The following is an 11,985-nucleotide window of genomic DNA, read 5'->3' as shown; positions in this document are numbered from 1 at the left end:
AAACCCAGTGCAGCATTCCAAGACCAAGCACATCGATGTAAGGTACCATTTTCTGAAAGACAATGTTGAAAAAAGAAATATAGAAATTTATTTTGTTCCCACTGAGATTCAACTTGCTGACATTTTCACAAAAGCTCTTGATGAGAAAAGATTTTTATTACTAGTCAGCAAGATGGGTATGCCGAATCTCACCACTTAAAGGCAATAAATATTCTTAAATCAGATATTCTCAATATCTCATGGTTATGCCTCCAAGTGATACATAGCAAGAAGCCATAATCAATAAGTACTCCAAACCAGCGTCTTTGGTTCTAAACACCAGAGCCTTTGGCCATGAAGAAATATTTTAATATGGCTTAAAGTTTTTCATCGCCTTTGGACCCAGAGAACTCTGGTCCAAAGCAAAAACTTAGCTTTTATTCACTAAGTATTGCCTTCGCAACCAGAGCCTCTGGTTCTATAGAACAGAGTCTCTAGATTCTCTCTCTTTGTGACCAGAGCCTCTAGTTCTATAGACCAGAGCCTCTGGATTCTCATCCTTTGAGATCAGAGCCCTTTTTGGACCCCATCGCATTTCTTCTATGTAACCAGAGCCTCTGGTTCTAAAGACCAGAGCCTCTGGTTTTCAATTCCTTTGCAACCAGAGACCTTTGGTTTCCAAATAAGACTTGGCACGCTAAATTCCCCTTTCATTGATCTTTCTTATCATCTCTAAGACCACCAGAGCCTTTGTTCTAAAGACCAGAGCCTTTGGATACGTACTCTTTGCAACCAGAGCCTCTTTGGACCCAAATCGTTTCACCCCCCTCTCACTTCACATGGACTTAACCATATTTTCTTACTTCATTTCATCGCCTTTGGAACCAGAGCCTCTGGTTCTAAGGACCAGAGCCTCTAGATTCAAAGCCTTTGGAACCAGAGCCCCTCTGGTCTCAAAGGCTCAACCATTATACTCTTTCACATACACTTAACCATTTTCTCATACATCTTTCTCCTCGCCTTTACAACCAGAGCCTCTGGTTCTAAAGACCAGAGCCTCTAGATTCATTATCTTTGGAACCAGAGCCCTCTGGTCTCAAAGACCCATTTATATGCATCTCCACTTGCACACTTAGCCACATTTCATACCTTTATTTCGTCATCCTTCACAACCAGAGCCTCTAGTTCTATAGACCAATGCCTCTGGTCACCTCAATCATCCTTATTATTGGTTCTAAGGGAGTTTCTTAAAACTCAACCAATATACATGCATCATTTGAGGGGGAGCTATTCATTCATCATGAATATCCATTGCATACATATGCATTTTTCATACCAGAGCCTCTGGTTCCACTATCCAGAGCCTCTAGACATCTAAATGCTACATAATACACCAAGTATCAAACCAGAGCCCCTCTGGTCCTACATAATGGATTGCCCATGCTTAAACAGAGCCTAGGGTTTGTCATCCAAGGCTTCTTAATCATGCAATCCAACATTTCATCGATGAATTCCTTCATCAATATACACCCAGACCACCTTTGGTTCCCCATCAAAAGGGTTATGTGAAACAAGAACTCCTCTTGTTCCATGACAAAATCTCTTTCATCCATAAACCCATCAAAATTGGAAAACTTTCTAAAGATTATACAAAATTGAAGCTTTTGTGACTAAAAACTATACAACATGGGTTTTTAGAAGACCAAAACTTCGTAATTCGTATTAATCTTACAATTAGATGGGATTTTAAATTTGAATTGTTTTTGGATTAATATTTCACGAGATATTATTTGGAATAACTTCTTATTTCAAATAATCCATATGTCATCCTCACACGTGCCTGACACCATATACAGCCTGTTCCCCATAAACCCTTTCAAATTTCCCTTCCCTAACCCCGCCTTGACACGTGTCCTTCAACATTAATGGCACGTACAATCAAGACGGCTCACGATCTCCAAATCAAATCGTCTATTACCCAACCGCCTCTACTTTTTCATGATTATTTCAATATAATAATCAAGAAACCGTTTCCCATTCCCCCCCACCCCACCCCCCACCTCCTCCCCACCTATAAATACCTTTCTTCTACCTCCATTTCCTCTTTCGCTTCCTTAAACCTGCAAATAGCATTTGACGAACGATTATACGTGCAACTTCCTAAGCAATGGCCTCCTCCGCCTCCCACGTGTCAAACAACAACGACAGTCGCGTTTAATCCATCGGCGCCGATAGCCGCGCAATCGTTTTCCTTCCAATGAAGCCCAACAACCACGCCATTGAACTGAGAAACACCCTGTTCGACGACAGGTTTGCCGTCATGATCGAGTTCTTCAAGAATTGCATTCTTCTACCAGCACTGACCATCGCTGACACCGGCGTACCACTAAAGTACATCCAACAGTACTAGCAGACCTGTGAATTCCACCCCGACAGCCATGGAATAATGGGGGACATGGATGCCCCAAATGACATGATCTGCTCGCTCAAAATTTCACGGGCTAAAGTATCTTGAGTTTTGTGCATTCCCACTCGTTGAGAGCTTGGCATTGCCGAATATGATGAACCACCCACCACCTCCGACATACTACGCTTCATTAAGATGCTAGGTTACAATCGTGACCTACGCAACGCCTCTAACTTCAAACGACAATTCCTACCGCCAATGTGGAACATGTTCTTCTCAATCTTGAACAGGGCCTTCACATGCAAGCTAGGGTCATTGGACCAAGGAAACATCAATATAATGACGATCATGTACGGGCTATTCTTCAACCTCAACCTTGACTACGCCTTTCTTATATACAATGAGATCCACTCGCCGGTAGTCAAGAAATGCAAGCTCCAGGCCACCGACAAGCCCTTATCTGCTGTTCTATTTCCTTGTTTCCTAGCCCTCTTCATAGGGGACGCAATGAGGATATATGGTCTACCGGCTGAAGAACCATTCACTCATGTCTTCAAAATGCAAGGCCATCGACCCACCCTATCGAAGGAGGGTTACACCATCAACCGGCCACTCTCAAGGGCCATGCTCAGTGTCATTCCAGAGACATCTAAGATCCGCCGCACCTATGAACACTCTATGCTGTCCCAGGAACCAAGGGCAACTACCCCAGAGCGAATATAGCCGTCCCCAGAACCAAGCGAGGGAGCACAAGAGGCATCTTCATTGGATGATGAAGATGATGATGATGATGACACTCATCGTGCCTCCCCCGGCCCTACTCAAACAATTCCCCCACCCACTTCCCAAAGGGCAACCACCACATCTACCCCTGGCGATCAAAGCCAAAGGGGTATTGAACAAGGACGACCCAGTCCACACCCTACCCAAGAAAGCCATCCAGAGACCATTTTTCGGGCATCTGGAGATGAATCAGTTGAGGAACCCCACATTCCATCACCCCTCTCCCAACAGAGAGGTGATGCAGAAATAAGAGCCCCTTCGCCTCAAGGCTCGACACAACCTATCACACACACAGAAGCATGTGTTGCTTCTGACATTGATACAGCCCAAGATCGTTCAGAGCGATCTCCCTTTCCTGCACACCCCCGTTCGATATTTGATCTACCGAAGGGGACACACATTCGCTTCACTGACTCGGTCTCTAAAGCTGAGGAAGAGGAAGCCGATGCAGCAACATCACGAGATAGCTCCTCACTTGAAGGCTATCAAGGACATGATGGAAGTCCTTCATGGCCTACATTTTCACAAGGCAACGAAGGCGCCTCAGGAGCAGAGGCTCAACCTACAGCATCCGTTGCTGCAGGGGTTACCCCCATAGCCGACCTGGTCACAAAGGTCGAGTTCCAAGCCTTTGTTGACTCAGTTCAGCGGTCCTTGGAAGACCTTAAACTCATCATCCAAGGGATTGTTGACAACCCACCATCAACCGATAACACCACCCTTCAACAATCCCTTGCCATCCTTCAACGACACCTCTCTCATCTTGAAACCCAAACCCGCGACAATACAACACATCTCCAAATGCTCCAGCAAACCATCACCTAACACCACAACACCGCCTCCTCCCTTGCCACCCAAAGAAACCAAATCCTCATTCACTTCATTGCCACCCTCACGGCCCAGGCAACTGAGGCCGATGAGAACCTTACCTACATAACCACCCAACTAAACAGCATCCTCCAGAACCTTAACACCCTACCAACCACCATCATCTCCCAAATTCCTCAACAAGCCCCACCTCAAACCACTTCATCAATCGATGAAACCCTAGCCTCCCTCACCCACCAAATGGCCACCATACAAACCACCCTAACCCAACTCCCCGCCACAATACTTGCCAACATCCCCCAGCCTACTCCACCCCCACCTCCCTCTGCAGGCCCATCCTTCGATGCAGTCTTCTCCTCCTTCACTGCAGAGGTGAGAAATCTCATCGCCAACCTATCCATTCCTCCATCCACATCCACAACCACCTTCGTGCCACCACAAGCATCACCATCAGGCACGGAGCATGCCACAAGAGCCGATCTCAGGGATTTATCCAAGGCACTTATCTCCTCTTTCAACGAGATAAGTGCCAAGTTCATTCATCGAGCAGCTCAACCGACCAAGGCTCTCACCCAGAGCCTTGCTGACCAACAAAGGCGCACCACCTCTCTCCTTCACATGATGGAGGAGAGACGAAGACAACAAGCCCTGAAAGCATATCTTGCATCCTTCAGGAAGGAGAAAAAGAGGAAGAGAAGCAGAGCTTCATGCTCAAGCAGCCGCCCACAAAGAGGCCACGCCATGAGGACCCAGACCCCGATGATCAAGGTCTTGGACCTCATGAGGGGAGAACCAGGCCGCGGTTGCTCAACACATGGAATTCCACTGCACCATCACCACCACCCCAAACACAAGAACAACCACCACCCACAACCGAAGGAACCCAAGCGAGGAAACCAGAGGCCCAGCCCTCTAAAGATGTACAAAATGGACATGTTCCCCTCGTCACTACCCCTGAACCCATCGTGTTGAGTTCCTCAACCAATGAAAATCCAACCACCCCACCAACAGAAACCTACCCACCTTTTACTCCATCACCCACACCAAACCTACCATTAACCCCATCACCAACCCCTCGTGATACACAACCTTTCATCACCCAACCCAATGAACCTGAGCCAACCCAAGAAACCATCCTCTTGCCAACCGATACACACCCCCCAACCGATACACAACCCACTACCCATACACACCCCCCAACCGATACACAAACCACCACCCAAACACAACCCATAACCCAAACTCAACCCCCAATCAAACCAACCACGGTGCAAGCGGACATCCCCTCTTCGTCAAGGCAACCTCCACAGAGCCTAGTCGATGAAATAATCCAGAACATAGAGTCGCTGAGGAGACGTCCAGAACTGCCACCCAGGGAACCCATAATGATGGAAAATATCCATCAATACTTGTATCACGATTGCGATGAAAGCTTGTCCCTTAATCCTCCAATTCTTTCACCAGAATCCATGGACCTCCTACATCATCGATTTGTTAGACAGACTACCCAGCCACCACAAGCTGTCTTCTCAAATGATGGGATAAGGAGGGTATTGGATATAAAAATGAGGACCTTCGCTAACAGAGCAATAAGATACATCGAGTACACAGTGGAAAGAGCTCACGGTCAGGTCAGCATCTTCAACGACAATGACTTGATCAATCTCAACACTTACGACTTGATCGAACTTTATGCGTTCACAGCTCAGCGACAGGATTAAGGAATTAGATTTGGGGTGGCAAACAAAGCGGTTGTAATGACAATGGAGACCTTGGTGAAGCATCAAGCCAAGAGTGATTTTCAAATTGCTTATCACTTAGGCATCGAAAGACTCTCCTGCGCTCCACCAAATGAAGACTTCCCTGGCCTGTAGGAGAAGAGATCTGCCTCAGTCTTAATTCAACCCGAGCTTAGACTTGTCTACAAGAATGAGTTTGGGGTAAATAAATTCTTCAGACTAACTAAGGCATTCAATTATTCACCTGATACACTTGAATGGTTTCAGAAAGTCATCAGAGAAAGACTTGGTAGAAATCATGTGCCAAGAGAAGATGGGAATCAACTCATTCATGAGATATCAACAGTCATCGGCTATCGAAGACTGCTTCTGCGCTTCTGGAATATATCTCAAGGTAGATCATAATTAGTTGTAAATTTTTGCCTTAATATGATGTCTTTTGCTTCTAGTACTGTAAGAATTCATCATCTAATGGAAATTTGAAATTTGATGTTTTTCTTTAGATTAGTCTTTGTTCTTCGACTCTGTTCATAGATTAGTTTATGTTCTTTCATTACTTAGGGGGAGATTGTTAGACCCCATAATCCATAAAGTGTAAAAGTAATGACAAACAATAAGTGATGAAGATCCAGAAGACTGATGAAAACATCAAGGCAGAATTGACCAAGTCTGGAGAACAACCAGAGGGTCGATGATCAACCAGAGATGCGATGGAAAGAGCATCTTCATCACCCCTCTGGTCAACAACACTTAGAGTTTTTTTCAGCAATTCAACCATAGGCATACGATGAATATATGAAGATAAGGTTGATACATCATCCCATGAAAGATAGCTGGAGATGACAAATCGACAGCTGGAGATGACAAGTCGACAGCTGGGTTTCAAGTTTATCTTAAAATTATAGCTTATCCATAGTTTAAATAAACTTTATCTGTTAATAGAAGATTAGCTAAATAGTATCACTAGATAGTTATCTTTTAATTAGCTTGCTAGTTATATAGGTGATTAGGCCTATTGTATTAAATGTCGCTTTTACATTTTTCTTATCAATAAAGTGAAACCTTTGACACTCAAGATTGTTCTTTAATGTTCATAATTTATTCTTGAGTGTTTATCACTTTGTTCATTAAATCACTATAATTTGGTTATTCTTAACTCGATTATTAGTGTTATTGAGAGATCTGGGATCAACATAACCGAAGAAAAAGCCGATCTAATGAAAGAAACGACTCGTATCGCCACTCTTAAAAAATCAGAGGAAGAAAAACTTCTGGAAATAAACAAGCGAGTAACCAAAGACTTAGATAAAAAAACTAAGGCCTTAAAAGAATCTGAGGCAGAAAGACATAACTCAGTAGCTCTCAAAGATTTGTTTCAAAAAGTAAGGGAGATTATACATCAGAAGCTTCAAACCAATGAACTTCTGATGAAGAAATACAACGATGCCCAAGATGTTTACGAAAAGTTAAACGGTCAAACGGACACTCAAGGGATTGGACTCCTTCATCGAATCAAAGAAATTCACCCTTGAATCCACTTTCAAACTTGGATGCATTCAGAAACCCGACTTTATCCTGAAACCAAAAGCAAATTTTAAAAGAGTTAAAGTCGATGGAAAAACTGTCGTCTTAAGACAGGATTTCGAAAACGTGGTGTACGAGAGCAGTACATGTAAGAATTCTGATGAAAGGAACGACACCTCCAAATCAGAGACCGATGGAAACCCTATGATTAAACCAGAGTCTCTGGTTGTCAATCCCACTTCATCAGCAAGTACTGTTGATGAAAAGGAGAATCCTATTAAGGAACCATCAGCTGATAAACCGATAAACCATCCAAGTAACATTGAAAGTTCATCTAAGTCAGAAACGATGGAACCTCAAGCAGATCACTCTGAAGCATCAACCTCTGAACCCACATCTTCCACTTCAATCCATGCTAATTTTGATTTCAAAAAATCAGCAAGAGACTTTCTCGATTCTGAATCTGAAGAAGAGATAATCTATGAATCACCAAAGATCATTGAGAATAAGAAGCCTCAAAACTTCAAACCCTCAATGAATCTGGTATTCCTCCATCGATGAAATCTTTAGACAAAGGAAAGGGAAAATTGAGAAATATCAAATCTCCCAACGATAACTCAAAAGGCCCTAGCATATCTTCTAAGTTCATTAAGTTTACTCGTGAGCAAAAATAGAAGTGGCCTGCCTCTGAAAAATCTAACCACGACTTTTCCTCTCATTCAGCTGAAGAAAAGTAGTCCTTCCTCAGGAGAAAATAAATAAAGACAAACACCTTCTCAAATAAAAAATCTGAACTAGATAGGAAGTTTGTAAAAACAACCGATGCTAGGACAGGATTTACATCCCCTGCATTTACTTCTTCATTTTCAGCGAATAAAAAGAACATTAAACATTCATGTCCAAAGTATAATGATTGTCAATGTTTAGCTCTTTTACAAAACCTGAGGAATCACATGTTGACACATCGCTGCATATCTCCCAACACGTTTAACGCTATAAAGTTAAAACCAATGAAAACATGAAAAAGCCCAAGTCCAAGGGCAAGGGAAATGCTAACAAACCCAAGCCTGCAAAGGCTAAGGGCGATGAAAAGATAGAGGTATCTCCTACTAACAAACGTGGACCCATTAAGAAATGGGTACCTAAAACCCCTTCATTTGTCTTGCAAGACCAACATGTGCAACCATGGTATATGGATTCAGGTTGCTCCAGACACATGACTGGTGACAAAAGTCAGCTATTCTCTTTCATCGAGAAATCTGGAGGCTTTGTCACTTTTGGAGACAAAAGTAAGGGAACCATCAAAGGATACGGAACTCTCATCAAAAGGCAACATCTCCATCAGCAAAGTGGCTTATGTTGAAGGTCTGAAGCACAACTTACTAAGCATAAGCCAGTTCTGCAACAAGGGTCTTGAAGTCAGATTCCGCAAAGGTTTCTATATCATAGACACAAAGCCCGGTCAAACCATCATCATGGCTAAGAGAGAAGGGAATCTCTATCTTCTGGATTTTCAATCCTCTGAGGGACAAGACACCCTTTGCTTTGTATCCCATAAGAGCGATGAAAATTGGCTATGGCACCAGAAGTTCTCACACCTGAATGTTGATGTCTTAAGAAAGCTAGCCAAACAGAAGCTGGTCAAGGGGATTCTGGATCTCAACTTTGAAAAAGATCATCTATGCTCAGCCTACGAGATGGGAAAACTAAAACGGGCCTCTCACCAAACAAAGTCAGAAACCTCCTGCACCAAACCCTTGGATATGATCCATATTGATCTCTGTGGGCCCATATCTACACAAAGCCTCTCAGGAAAGAAGTACATATTGGTACTCGTGGGTCGAGTTTGTGAAGAAGAAACCAGATGTTCCTGACCTACTCATTGGGGTGATGAAAAGACTCCAAATCCTTCTACAACAAAAACTCATTAAAGTTAGAAACGACAATGGAACTGAATTCAAAAATGCCAAAATCGATGAATACCTCATCAATGAAGGCATCACACAAAACTTTTCAGCAGCCAGAACCCCACAACAGAATGGAGTGGTAGAACGAAGGAACAGAACCCTTGTGAAAGCAGCAAGAACCATGGTTGCTTCATCAGAGTTACCCATCACCTTCTGGGCTGAAGCAATTTCTACTGCATGCTTCACCCAGAATCGGTCCATCATCAACAAGAGGCACCAGAAGACACCCTATGAGCTCATCAATCATAGAAGACCAAATGTCAAGTATTTCCATGTCTTTGGGTGCATATTCTTTGTACTTAATGATAGGGAATATCTAGGCAAGTTAGACAAGAAAGATGATGAAGGGATCTTTCTAGGATAATCTCAAACCCCAAAAACCTACAGAGTCTACATCAAAAGGACAAAGATTGTAATAAAAAGCATCAATGTGTCCTTTGATGACTCCACACCAATGACTTCTGGATACAATAGTTCAGGACTCGGACTTCAAAGAAGAGCATCTGATTCATCACTTGGCAAACCAAATGAATCAGAGTTACCTTAATTATTTGAAGACATCTTCGAAGAAGAAGTAATCTCTGCACATGCACCTACTACAAAATTCACTTCCAGAACCGATGAAGAACATGAAGTGTCCAATGCTATAGGTACAACTCTTACTGAAACTCATGTTACTTCACCTTCTACTTCTTCTGTGTTTTCAGATCAAGAACAAGAACCAAAGTCTAACTCTGGAGATGATCTCTTCGAGGGGAGCAAGCAGTTCCATCAGTCGATGAAGAACTGTATCCTGTTGCTCTAGAACCCCAGTCAAGCACCAAGTGGATGAATGACCACCCACATCACCAAATCATTGGTGATCCAACATCTGATGTAAAGACGAGATCAGCAACAACCAATGAATGCCTCTTCGCCAACTTTCTTAGCTTGATAGAACCAAAGAAAATTTCTGAAGCCCTACAAGATCCAAACTAGATAGACGCAATGCAAGAAGAACTACTCCAGTTTGAAAGAAACAAGGTATGGTCCCTTATGACTCTACCCAAAGAGAAGACAACCATAAGAACCAAATGGGTCTTCAAAAACAAGAAGAAAGAAGATGGCATAGTCATAAGGAACAAGGCCAGGCTTGTTGCCATGGGATACTTCCAGGAAGAAGGGATTGACTACGATGAGACATTTGCTCCCGTCGCAAGACTTGAAGCCATCAGGATATTCCTAGCCTATGCAGCTCACATAGGCTTTAAGGTCTATCAGATGGATGTCAAGTCTGCCTTCTTCAATGGCAAACTTCAAAAAGAAGTATACGTGCAACAGCCCCCTGGGTTTGAAGATCCAAAACATCCAGAGTATGTCTACTTTCTGGACAAAGCCCTCTTTGGGCTGAAGCAAGCACCTAGGGCCTGGTATGAAACTCTATCCACCTTTCTCATCAACAATGGCTTCGAAAAAGGTACAATCGATACAACTCTCTTTCTCAAGAAGCATAAAGGTGACATACTTTTTGTACAAATATATGTGGATGACATCATATTTGGCTCTACAAATGCAAAACATTGCAAAAAATTCTCAGAGCTAATGAAAAGCAAATTTGAGATGAGTATGATGGGTGAACTTAGTTTCTTCCTTGGTCTTCAAATAAAACAAACTTCAAAAGGGATTTTCATCAAACAATCCAAGTATGTGGATGTAACAACCTACAAGGCATGATTGGATCACTCCTGTATATGACTGCAAGTAGACCAGATATTATGTTTGCTACATGTCTTTGTGCAAGGTATCAATTCAATCCTAAAGAATCTCATCTCTCTACAGTCAAGATGATCTTTGGATACCTTAAGGGAACCCCTTCATTGGGTCTCTGGTATCCTAAGAGGGCTTTGATCTAATAGCCTATACAGATGCAAATCATGCAGGTTGCAAGCTTGATAGAAAGAGTACGTCTGGAAGCTGTCAACTCTTGGGAGACAAGCTGGTAAAGTTGGACATCCAAAAAACAGAATTGTGTCTCAACCTCTACAGCAGAAGCAGAATATGTTGTTGCTGCTAGTTGTTGTTGTTAGGAATGAAATTCAGTAAAAAACTGTATTCGTCTTGAAAGATAAAATTTTCTATAATTGTATAAAAGTCATCGTGTTTGACTTTTCTTAGGACTGTTTGACTTTGATTTTTGTCCATAGGTTTGACCCTATATAAAGGGTGTTTGTCTTGTATTTTTGAGTAGGAGCTAAATTGTAAAAATTCATTTTACGTATTAAGAAGTTTGACTGAGTTTGAGATTTTGACTTTCTCTCATCAAAGTGTGCTTACAAGTATAATGAGATTTGCCATTGTTGAAGAGCTTTCTTGAAGATTGATCATATTAGGGATTTATAATTGGTATCAGAGCGGAATGTGCAAAAAATCAATGGAAGAAATCATCTAATCTGAAGAATTTTTTTTAATTTTTTATGTGTTCTTATTTGTGTTCTTCGTGTTCTTAGCATTTTCTTTGAGTTTGATTCAAATTTTTTTAAAATTTTGTGTTTTTGTGTTAAAATCGGGATCAAAATGTGCATAATCGCTTTGTGAATCATTGTTATTCACAAAGATTTATGATATGATCTTTCGATTTCATGTCTTGATAAAATTTGTGGTTTTCAATTTTTTTCCTGTTATGTTCTTAAAAAAAACCTAGTTTTTGATCCAAATTTTTTGATTAATTCCTTTATTTTTTTGTTTTTGACCTTATCCGCTCATTAGCCCATTCGTTTAA

The sequence above is a fragment of the Cynara cardunculus genome, unplaced genomic scaffold (assembly GCF_001531365.2).
Source record: "Cynara cardunculus var. scolymus isolate 2C unplaced genomic scaffold, CcrdV1 Un_Scaffold_2131, whole genome shotgun sequence".
NCBI lineage: Eukaryota > Viridiplantae > Streptophyta > Magnoliopsida > Asterales > Asteraceae > Cynara > Cynara cardunculus.
The sequence above is the reverse complement of the archived record's forward strand: the minus strand, read 5'-3'. Positions refer to the sequence as shown.